Below are 13,507 nucleotides of genomic sequence, written 5' to 3' on the forward strand. Positions count from 1 at the left end.
ACCAGAGTAGATACCTCGAAGGGTTTAATTGGCTCAGGTTTTACCCCAATGCGGCCAACAATATAAGGAGTAATATAACACAGGATAGACCCTGGATCAATCAATGCATAAAATCATGAGAGAATATGGATAGTATACTTGTAACCACATCCGGGGAGGACTCAAGATCCTGACGTCTGGCTAAAGCATAAATACGGGGCTGGGCGCCACCTGAACTGGATGCTCCCCCTCTGCCCCTACCGTAGCCTGCTGAAGTCTGGGGAGTCTGCCCTACCGGGCGCATGGACAAGGAAGAACCAGCTGCTAATCCGGTGGGCTGAGCCCCAACTCTACCACCCATCGATGGACAATCACGCATTATGTGCCCAACCTGACCACAGGCACAGCAAGCATCTGAACCTCGGCGACACTAGCCTAAATGTAATCTACCATACTGGCTACATAGCGGCACCGATGGTCTCAGCTGGCTAAGATCACCTCTAAACTGAGGACCTGAGACTCTCGAACTTTGACCCGGACCAGAATAAACGGGGCGATCAAATCTCCTGCCCGCAAATCTAGGAGGTGCACTCATCGCGGACTGGCCCGAATATTTGGAATACTGTTGTCGTTGACCCCCTCTATACTCACTACTAGCACCGGCAGATCTTGCCCTCTTGCTCTGTCCTCTATCAATATCGCGCTCACCCCTCTGCGGTTGTTGCTGCTCTTCCAAATTCTGGGCATGAGCCTAAATATAGGAGATGTCAAACAATCCTTGAACAAATGTGGCCCTAAGCCGCTCACAAATCTATGTATTCTATCTCCCATGTCAGCCACCATAGTCGGAGCATATCTAGCCAATGAATTAGAGTGAAGGCTATACTCCTGGGCACTCATATTCCCTTACCTAAGATTAAAGAATTTATTAGCTCTGGCCCGATGGTTCTCGGGTGGAAAATAATGACAAATAAAAGCTTTCACGAACTTTTTCCAAACCGGGGGAGGTGCATCCTTTCCTCTTGAAGAAATCCAATTATTGTACCAAAGGACCGCTACATCTAGGAATATATAAGACACTAACTACACAGATTCAGTATCAGAGGCATGAATGATTCTCAATGTCCTTAATATTTCATCTATAAAACCTTATGGGTCTTCATCTGGCTTCGACCCGAAAAATTCTGGGGGGATTTAAGCTCATGAAATCACGAGCCCTTGCACTAGTGGATCTATCACCGGGACTCGCTATTACACCACGGAGAAATCTTCCGTTGATGCAAAAGTAAATGAACTAGTGAGGAGTAAGAGTATAGGATATTTCCATAAGTAAGAAATGACATTTGATGACCCTAAGTAAGGTTTCAAAGGCATCCGATGTTAGACGAGAAAGTTGGCCAAAAGAAGGAAAGGCATACGATAGGTATCGGAAAGGAAATACGAGTAACGAGTTAATGAGGCTTTAATGATTTCTTGGAGAAGAGCGATAACGTCCCTTATATTGGTATTGAAGTGTTGAACAAGTGCTAAGAAGGTTCCATAAGGATTGGAGATCAAACGAGTCGACGTAACGAACTTCGGAACCACTGGGGATTATACGGTCCGTATGTTTGGGACCGTATAATCAGCCCAGAATGGCATAAGTTTCTTGACCAAATATACCGCCAAACATACGGCCCGTACAAATTATACGGACCGTATGTTGGTCCGTATATACGGTCGGGGACTGTTTTGCTTGATAAATAAAGGGACCAAGGTTTATTTCTTTTCACTTCTATATCACACCCCTTCTCTCTAAAACATCTCTCTACATTTATTCCACAAGAATTCAAGGATTATTAGTGATCAACAACATAAATTAAGTGCATCAAGTGTAAGGAAACCCATTAAAGATCATTCAAGTCAACAAATCTCTTTGGAGATGAACTAGGGTTTTTGCTCAAGTGGAGTATTATCAACCAAGGCTTGTTCCTACAACATCTAAGGTACGATTTATGGTATTTATATGTTGTTTGAGGTATTTAAGAGTTGAAATACATGGATTGTAGAAGGGTATAGAAAAATGGGTCATGAATGTGGAATAGTGCCATTTTGAGTAATAGTTTGAATTGAGTCGTGATTCTTGATGTGTTGTGATGTAAGTATGTTATAAATGATGTTGAGAACAAGGGATAGGCAATGTATGTGAATGAACGTAGTCTTGTGTAATGACCATGGATAAAGGTAATTGAAAGTGAATTGAGAAATGTGGACAATGTGGATGAATAATGACTATTGTTATAGTATTGTGAATGTATTTTTGACGTATGGGAGTTGATATACGCTATGGAGGATGTCGTATAAATAAAGGAGATGCTGTTCGATTTTCTCTATGTTTTAGTCATGTATGCTAGCTATCGATTTCTAATAATAGTATGACTTTAATGAAGGTAGAAACGCGATTGTTGAAGGAGAACGTGCAAGTGGTAAATAGTTGGATGGAAAGGTATGTAAGGCTAACCCTTCTTTCATAAGGCATAGTTCTTTGGCCAAACATCTAAATCTTCCATAAGTCTATGATGTATTTCAAATGATTCGATCTTTCAAGCTCGTAAGCTCACGATTCTTATTATACCACGATTGTACTAAGTTCCTCATATGACGAGTAAGCCTATAAAGATAGACGCAATGAATGACGACAATAGTGATAATAATATTGAGGACGACTATAATGGTAACAGTGATAACAATAATGATGACGATGATGATAATGATGATAATAGTAAAGATGCTTATGAGCTTATATGTATGTGTGCCTATGTATGGATACTATGAACCCCGAGCTTATATGGCCGGGTAGTATATGCATAGATGTATATGTATGTATGTTTACGCAACGCGAGCACACCACTGCAGTTGGGTACGGAAAACACTGAGCCTTGGTAGGGCCCGGTATGTGTAACACTGAGCCTTGGTTAGCCAGGTATGTATGATCACCGAGCCTGGTTATGGTCGGGTACGTGGAACACCGAACCTTCGTGGTCGGGTATGCTATGTAAATGAGAAGTGTACGATATGAATATGTATATGTTATGGTAGATGTGTGATATAGGTATGAGTATGAACACGAATATGATATGATTACGAAATAGAGTATGTACACGATATGAATGTGAATAAGTATACGTAAATAAGCACGGATATGAATATGGATACGGATACGGATGTATGTACCCAATCACGCAACCGAAATGGAAAGATTCTATGTAAGGCAAATAAGTGCCTATGACGATAATATCACCATCTCCCATCTTATGGGTGTGTTGCGCGCCACACTTATAAACAAGAAGCTGCGGGCATTTTAGGAATAAATGACCTTCTTTCTTCATAAGAATCGTGCGACAGAGCTATGATATAAGAACTTCTTGTTCCTTAACCGTGTGTTGTGTATTTCATAAATGCCTGTGAAGAGAAAGGCTACAGCAACCTAAAAGGGCAAGACGGTGGCAGAAAATCGAGCTGAAAGAGCACCGCCACCGGTAGTAGAGGAGAGTGAGTCCCAGAGTGCGGCTCAATCTCAGTCCTCCCGTTCAGTACCTATATTAGAGGAGCGTGAGGGAGCCTCAGCCCCAGCTCCAGCACCTCCGGCTCCTCCACCAGATGCTTCAAGCCAAGATGTAAAAGAAGCAAGTCATTTGCTTACTCAGTTGGTTGCTGCCCAGACTCGGCGGCAAAGCACAGGGCAGGGTGATAGGGTTGTTAGTGCAAGGGCCCGTGACTTCATTACCTTGAACCCTCTGGAATTCTTTGGATCAAAGCCGGATAAGGACCCTCAGGACTTTATTGATGGTATGTTGAGGACGCTTCGTTTGATACATGCTTCGAACACCGAATCAGTTGAGCTAGCGTCATATAGATTGAGGGATGTCTCGGTCTATTGGTACACGGTTTGGATGGCTTCACGGGGAGCCAATGCACCTCCCCCGGTTTGGCAAGAGTTTGTTGATGCTTTCCTCCGGCATTATATGGCTACAGAAGTTCGGCGAGCTAGAGCCGATAAGTTCTTAAATTTGAGGCAAGGTAACATGAGTGCTTTAGAGTATAGTATCCGCTTCAATTCTTTGGCTAGGTATGCTTCAGCCATGGTAGCAGATATGGGTGACTGAGTGCACCAGTTTGTGAAAGGCCTAGGGCCGCATTTGATGGATAGGTGCTTGACTGCGTCCCTTCAGGACAATATGGATATTGCACGCATTCAGGCTCATGCCCATAACATAGAAGAAAGTTTACAATAGCAGAGAAGTGAACGCGAGCATGATAGGGGACATAGCAAGAGGGCAGTCCGATGAGTGAGATCAGAGGTCTGCACTGACATCAGATTTCCAGGCACTCAGGCTATTCTATGACTAGTGGACCTCCACGGTTTTCAGGCCAGAGATTCGATAGATCTTCTCATTCCTGGCCGAGTCAGAGTTTTAATGGGTCTCAGTTCAGAGGCGATTCGGGACAGGCAAGGCCACCCGAACCACGATGCTCCCAGTGTGGGAAGTTGCATTGGGGTCAATGCCGATTGGGTTCAGAGGGTTGTTATTCATGTGGTCGACCTGGCCATATTTTGCGTGATTGCCCTTCAATTCATGGTAGAGGTAGGACCCAGCCTTCAGGGTCATAGCTGAATCTTCATCTTCTATGTGCCCTATGGGGCCAGGTTCGCATGAGCCAGTCGGCCATGGTAGAGGCAAAAGGAGAGTTCCCAGTTCTAGCGGTCCTCAGCACCGTGTTTATGGTTTGGCTGGACGCTAAGATCTTGAGTCTTCTCCTGACGTGGTTACAGGTATATTATCGGTATTTTCTCATGATATATATGCTTTGATTGATCCGGGATCCACATTGTCATATGTCACTCCGTATGTTGCGGATCGATTTAGAGTCGAACCGGAATCGATCAAACCTTTTGAGGTGTCTACACCCGTGGGCTAATCGGTAATAGCTAGCCGAGTATATAGAAATTGTGTAGGTGTCAACACGCATCCTAATCCCATACCGGAAGCATCACAATACACAACATAGCCATCTTGCCCTTCTGGAAGTGTCAACACTGGAGCTGAAGTTAATCTGTCTTTCAACTCTTGAAAGCTACATTCACAACCATCACTCCATTGGAATTTTTCCGACTTCTGGGTTAGCTTCGTTAATGGGGCTGAAATGGATGAGAAACCCTCTACAAACCTTCTATAATAGCCTGATAAACCCAGAAAACTACGAACTTCCGTAAGCGTCGTAGGCCTTGGCCAAGTCTTCACTGCTTCAATTTTCTGAGTGTCGACTCGAATACCGTCATTGGAAATAACATGGCCCAGGAATGTCACCGAGTTCAGCCGAAATTCGCATTTCGAAAATTTTGCATACAGCTCCCGAGCTCGAAGAATACCAAGAACGATCCTCAAATGATCCGCATGTTCTGATTCTGTGCGAGAGTACACCAGGATATCATCAATAAACACTATCACAAACAAGTCCAAGAGAGGCCTGAATACGTTGTTCATCAAATTCATAAATACAGCCGGAGCATTAGTCAGCCTGAATGACATCACTCGAAATTCATAGTGGCCGTACCTCGTTCTGAAGGCTAGTTTTGGAATATCCGCTTCTCTAATCCTCACTTGATGGTAGCCCGACCTCAAATCTATTTTTGAAAACCACTTGGCACCTTGCAATTGATCGAATAAATCATCAATCCTTGGGAGAGGATATGTGTTCTTTATCGTTACTTTGTTCAATTGCCTGTAGTTGATACACATTCGTAGAGATCCGTCTTTCTTTCTCACAAACAAGACCGGTGCTCCCCAGGGTGATGAACTGGGTCTAATGAATCCCTTTTCGAGCAAGTCTTTCAGCTGCGCCTTTAGCTCTTTTAATTCTGCCGGAGCCATTCGATAAGGGGGAATAGAAATAGGCTTTGGGTCCGGCAATACGTCAATAGGGAAATCAATTTCCCTTTCTGGTGGAAGACCTGGAAGTTCATCTGGAAATACGTTTGGAAACTCATTCACCACCGGAACTGACTGGAAAATTGGTGGCTTTTCCTCGGTATCATGAACCCGAACTAAGTGATAAATATGGCCCTTGGCTATCATCTTCCTTGCCTTGAGGTAGGAAATAAATCTACCCTTCGGGGATGCTATATTACCCTGCCATTTGAGCACGGGGTCTCCTGGAAATTGGAATCGAACCACTTTTGTGCGACAATCAACATTTGCATAACACGAGGCCAACCAATCCATACCCATGATTACATCGAAATCTGCCATTTCTAACTCAATCAAGTCAGCTTGGGTCTGACGATCGCATATCACAATAACACATTTTTTGTACACTAGTCTTGCTATCACAGGATCACCAACTGGAGTGAGTACCTCAAAGGGTTTAATTGACTAGGGTTTTACCCCGATACAACCAGCAACATATGGAGAAATATAAGAAAATGTAGAACCCGGATCTATCAACGCATACACATCACGGGAGAATATAGACAATATACCTGTGACTACATTCAGAGAGGACTCGAGATCCTGTCGTCCCGCTAAAGCGTATACACGGGGCTGAGTGACACCCGAAGTAGATGCTATCCCTCGGCCTCTGCCTCGGCCTGCTGTCATCTGAGAATTCTGCCCTGTGGGGCGTGCTGATGAGGAATCCACTACTGAGCCTGTGGACTGAACCCCACCTCTACCATATCGCGAGGGACAATCTCGCATCAAATGTCCAGTCTGCCCACAAACATAGCAACCATCAGTGTCCTAATGTCACACCCCGACCTTACTAGGGTGTGATGGGCACCCGACCCCGTATCTGGAGCCGAGCGAACCCGCTGACTCTTATTACATAAATAAACTCTGGAATCAATTCAGAATAAAATGCATAGTAAGCTCTCAATATTTTTTTATTTTTTTTTGGAGAGTGTATCATCATATGGAACGCGTGACATGAAACGTAATAAGATATTGACAGGCGAAGCCGTCTACAAAGCTGACGCTCTATACCCACGACTCTGTCTGCAAAGTCTCTAACTGCAATCGGAAACCATAGCACATATACACTGACTCGGCTACACTCCCGGGCTAATTGGAGCTCGCCAACTTCGCTGGAACATCTTCTATAAGGGCCTCATCTCATCTGGGTGTACCTGCGCGGCATGAAACGCAGCCCCCGAAGAAGAGGGGTCAGTACGAGCAATGTACTGAGTATGTAAGACATGAACGACAATACAAGGAGAGGTACCAGTGGAGATAATCACAAAGGAATCATATGGCATCTCATATGGAACATATCATGTCATATCATATCGTGTCATATCATATCATGTCATATCATGTCATATCGTATCATATCATGTCATATCATAGCATATCATGTCGTATCATATCATATCATGTCATATCATATGATATCGTATCCTGTCGTATCATATTATATCATGTCATATCATATCATATCATAGGGAGTCATATAGCGTATCATAGGCTGATTGAGATACCTGTACATATGAATGCCACTTAGGGCGGAAACCATGCATGCTTATCGGGTCATATCATATCATAGCACCGAACAAGTCGGCTCGCCCACATTGCGCCGAAATATGTCGGCTCGCCCATATATCCCGCGTCCGGGATGATAATGCCAGCTGACCAGGTGGCGATGAAACATGTGTTCCTTCCCCATATCCCCATATACATGTATCCTTTCCCCCCTCCCATATACATATATAGCATGCATGAGAGCCCAAGGAAAGTCATGTGTCTATCGGAGTGACGTAAGGTCGGTAACCTCCGATTGTATTATAGAATCATCATGGTCGTCATGTCACGCCTTGAAGGAACAATTATAAAGCGAGACTATCAATGAAGAACATTATCTCGGGAAAACATAAAACAGGATCATAACATATTACTTCATATACTTTAAAACCTTCAAAATAGTCATTATCCAAAAGTAGCTTAACATTTCATATCGTCGTATTCATGGTAAGAACATATCCTTGGCATATTCGTCATAGACACTTTCTCATGTCTGGCTTCATTATTGTCATCATAACTCCGTAGTCGCTGTTTTAGTTATAAAAACTTTCAAAATCGTAAAACTTGGATTTTGGAGAAAAATGTATATTTTGGAAAACATTTATAACTTTTGGAAAGGAAATCATGGTTTGAATTCATAACTTCTAGCTTTTGAAAACAAGGACGTTATGGGGAACATTTATAAGACTACATCATAGGATTCATGCCATAGAAAGAAAAGGGCTTAGCCTTAACATACCTGCGCCGCGCCTTACTAGCTACGCTTATTCGTCCAACTTGTTAATCTACAGTCAAAGGAGTTCACACATTCATTAGATCCTTTGTCATATACTTGCCTTGACCTTTCAGGAACATTCATTTATATTCTGCCCAAATTTCGGCAGCATCTCCCCTATAAATACACCACCCCTGAGATTCTAACTCGGCCAAATTTAGCAACAACAATCCGAGAATGGAACTCGGCCAAACCAACAACAATATTAGCAATTCATTCTAGCAACATTCCAACATTTAATTCAATTCAATTCACATAATCTTTCAACGACTCAATCCACATATTACTTTGCCCGAAACCGTCCAATTCAACAACAACCATGCATGTCATCATCATTCATGTATGCTAACTTCAACAACGACCTCCATTCTTCATCACATAATCCATAACAACGACAACTAGAATGTCAAATAACATCAATTTACCTTAGCTTACCAAAATGCCTATTATTTGACCATTACCACTTCCTACATATTTTCATCCATCTTTTCTATATATTACAACAACAAACAACATACTTCATATAATTAATTCAATCCTCTCACACAACACAACACATATACACGGCCAACACTACTCCATATGGCTACCATTCCAACATATTATATTCATGGTTTTTCATTCATTTTACATTATGGATTTCACCATACAACAATTAAACTTCTAAATAAAATCATTTCATCTTGTCTACACAATACTACACATATTCGGCCATACAACAACATTATACACATCTTTATGAATTTCACCCATTTCTTGACATTACAATCACAACCAACATACTAAATACTCTTAATCCATTCTTCCTACACAACACACCACATGCACCACACGGCCACATCTCTATATGCATGTTTTCATGTTTTTCATCCCTTTTACATTATAGAATTCATAACACAACAATCAAATTACTAAATAATATTAATTCATCATTTCAATCCAGCACCACATATATTCGGCCAACATACAACTTCATGAACTTCCTTCATCTACACACTCCACAACATACACAATCATCTATAACAGATGAAAATAAGGTTTAAACCTTACCTTAGCACTAGTTCCTTTTCCCGGCTAGAACCTCATTTTTGCGAAACGAATGATTCACTTGTTCCAACGAATTCTCCACGTTGTAGAGAACATTCCACTTAGTATAAAAGCTTGAAAGAAATAATTTTTCTTGATCAAATCTCGCATGGCCATGCTTGGCCATACCTTGGCCGAACCCTCTTTTTTTTTTTTTTTTTTTGTTGTTCTTTCTTTCTCTCTAATTTAATTATGAAGACCTCTTATGTATATATATATATATATATATATATATATATATATAGGTCTTCCATCACTTATCCATTTTTGCAATTTAGTCCCCCAATTATGGTCACATGCCCCATTTCTTTCTTTTCTAGAATTCTCGCCCTTTTTCTTGATTTTTCTTTTCTTTTCTTGATTTTTCCTCACTTGGTCAAAGAAGACCAAGTGTCTTCTTTTATACACTTTAGTCCATCTATATTTACACGTTGCCCCCTTCACATATAAAATGGCCACATGCTCCTTTCTTTACATACTTACTTACTTATTTATTTTTATTTTATTTTTTCTAGAATTTTCTTGAACTTTGTGAAATTACCATTTTACCCCTAGCCTTCCATAATATCACCATGGTTCTATTTTGCGAATTTCCTTTTTCGCCCTCAACCTTTCTTAATATTTCCATAATACTAATGTTGTGAATAATATTTATAACCCACTTGTTCATTGAAATACATTTGGAAGATGGTCATTCCCTTAACTTCGTTACGACTGCCTTGGAATATCCGAACGTATAAAATACGGGATATAACACCTAATGACACGGCCATGAATGTAATTTGTGGCACCGACTACATCGGGGAACTGGTGGTCTCCTCTGACTGTAATCACCCCCAAACTGAGAACCCGAAGCTCTCGAGCTCTGACCCTGCCCCGACGGAAAAGAGCGATCAAATCCCCTGTCTGCGAACCGGGAAGGTGCACTAGTCGCTGACTGGCCTGAATATCGGGAATAAGCCTGCCTTGAACCCCCTCTATAATCACCACCTGTGCCCTCATATCTAGCCCTTTTGTTTTTCCTCCTATCACTGTCGCGATCGCCCCTTTATTGTCGTTGTCGTCCCTCTAAGTTCTGAGCATGGGCCTGTATCCGGGAAATGTACATCCCGTCCTGCAAGGAAGCCATCAGACAATCTTTGAATTGATGCGGTCCCAGACCACTCACAAATCTATGTACCCGATCTCCTATGTCGGCCACCATAGTCGGAGCATATCTAGCCAAGGAATTGAACTGCATGCTATACTCCCGGGCACTCGTGTTTCCTTGCCTCAAATTCAGAAATCTATCCGCTCTCGCCCGGCGGACCTCGGGTGGTAAATAGTGGTGAATGAAAGCATCTACGAACTCTTGCCAAACCGGAGGAGGCGCGTTCTCTCCTCTTGATAATAACGAATTGTTGTACCACAACACCGCCACATCCCGGAGCCTATACGATGCCAACTCCATGGATTCGGTTTCGGAGGCATGGACAACTTTTAACGTCCTAAATATTTCATCAATAAAACTTTGGGGGTCTTCCTCCGGCTTTGACCCGAAGAATTACGGGAGATTTAGACTCATAAAATCACGGGCCTTTGTACTTGCTGCCCGGTCACTGGAACCCACATTTTGTCGCTATGCTTGTGCAGCAACCAACTGGGTCAATAACTGAATAGCCTCGGCCATTTGTTGACGCGAAGCAACCGGTGGAGGGATCGGAGCTGGGGCTCCTCCTTGCTCTCCCACATCAGGCGGGGTAGAAGAAGTATTTGCCAAGGCCTCGTTGTGTGATTCACCTTCCTCTACATTTACCGGAGGCTCTCTTTCTACCCGTCTCTTTGTCGTAATCTTGCCCTTCTGGGCGGCAGTAGCTTTTCCCTTTGGCGGCATTCTGAAATCATAATACACTATTAGGGAGGATAGCATCGTATACACGGTTCTATCGCACGATCTCATAGAAGAAAGATGGTCATTTTTCCTAAATGCCCTGTAGCCTCCTATTTATTGATGTGGCGCGCTACATACCATAAACAAGACTCTACTAGGCACGGCTCGTAGACACTTCTTGGACCGAACTGCTCTGATACCACTTTGTCACGACCCAACTAGGGGCCGTGACGGGTACCCGGGGCTAACCACAGAGCACCGCTCGTGCCATCACTTATTAAGCTTATTTAGCAGGCATTTATCCGATTCATGCTTAATATATAATAAAATCCATTTTCATTTAGAACGAAATGCTTTTATACATACGAGCCCTTAGGCTAGCAAAATAATATACACACATATATATATACATAATGACCATGCCATGAAACCACACGACCCACGTCGAGTATCTACGAGCCTCTAAGAGATGACACCTACAACTATACACAAAAGAATCATCATAGGCACCTCCGGAATAACGGAGGGCTTCCGATCAGCTAGCAGCCTCTAAGAATCCGGAGCGAGATCTCCTCCCTGTCTACCTATGGGCATGAACACAACGTCCATAGAAAAAAGGACGTCAGTACAAATATTGTACTGAGTATGTAAGGCAGGAATGAAATAAACAAACATAATAGAAAGATCACGAGTCATGGGACAATGATATAACCTGCACACATGTCATAGGCAATCATATTACTATCATATTTCACAGTTTACACAATCATAGTGCCCATGTTATCACATCCCATACATCATCACGTACGTCATTATATACCTCATCACAACATAATTTGTATCGTTACCCGCGTCCGGGTAACCCTCGTATGCCTCCTACTAGTGGTGATCATGCCCGGCCCTCTCGGCTCGGTGTAAACATCGCAGCCCGCATTAGCGGTGACATGCCCGGCCATATAGGCGCGGTGGAATCATACGCAGCCCGCATTAGCGATGACATGCCCGGCCATATAGGCGCGGTGGAATCATATCATCATAACACGTCATTATTATATATCTCAAGCCATAGCATCATGTTATCATTTCTTAGTGTCCCATGTACCCCATAGTGTTACAAGTTAGCATTACTTATCATCTTATTGTCATAACATACATTATCATTAAGAGCATTCATTAGGCTTTAAGACAACCATACTATGTCGGGGTGACGTAAGGTCGTGAACCCCCGATTGTATTATGGACATTTATGAGTATCATGCCTCGCCTTGAAGGGAATAAAACATAAGGCGAGTTTTTACAGTAATAACATCATTAGCATTGTAGGAACAACATGCCACAATTTCTTGAATCTCTATACCCTAGCTCGTTGTCATCACTATCATGCTCATAGAGGATTTAATATATGGAAGGGCTCTTAAGCTTCATCTTATAGAAGGATTTATGAAAAGCTTGAAGGATTCATGCCTTTTGAAAGAAGAGTTAAGCCTCACATACCTTTGTTGTTTAAGAAATTTAGCGTTTTCTTATTCTCCTTCAACGTCACGCCTCTACCTTCAAGAAGAGGATTCATACTAACATTAGTCAATTAGCCATAAGTTCGCTTTACTATTTCTAGAGAAAATTGGGCAGCACTTCCTTTGCTTATACTACTTCTCCCATCATCCGTATCAACTCCCAACACTTACAACAACAATCACAATATAGCAATCACCAATCATTTTCTATATACTTTAAACAAAATCCACCATTTCTCCCCTTTTTTCCCGTATTTATGGTTTTAGGTTCGCTATCGTATTTTCCACGTATCACACTTATCTCACGGTCTACATGTCATTTATAACATATTCATACTCACAACACACTAGCATTCATGATTCAATTCCACTATCATTCAATGGTGACACTATTCACCCATTCAAGACCCATTTCCTATGTCTCTCTACAATTAAAGCTTCTTAGTCTCCTAATACCTTAAACAATATGATAAAGTCATGAAACACACCTTAGATGATGGTTGAACAAGTCTTGAGTTGAATTACTTCACTTGCACCAAACCCTAGTTCCACCTTCTATGGAATTTCTTGACTTAAATGACCCTTTGATGTGTTTCTTACACTTGGTTTTAGTGGATTGATGAAGTTGATCTTAATTCTTCACTTGAATTCTTGGTTTAGAAGAGTTTGGAATGTTCTAGAGAGAGATGGGTTCGTGGAGTGAGAAGGAGAAATGAATAAAATGAAC

This window comes from Lycium barbarum, chromosome 8 (assembly GCF_019175385.1).
Source record: "Lycium barbarum isolate Lr01 chromosome 8, ASM1917538v2, whole genome shotgun sequence".
NCBI classification, from domain to species: Eukaryota; Viridiplantae; Streptophyta; class Magnoliopsida; order Solanales; family Solanaceae; genus Lycium; species Lycium barbarum.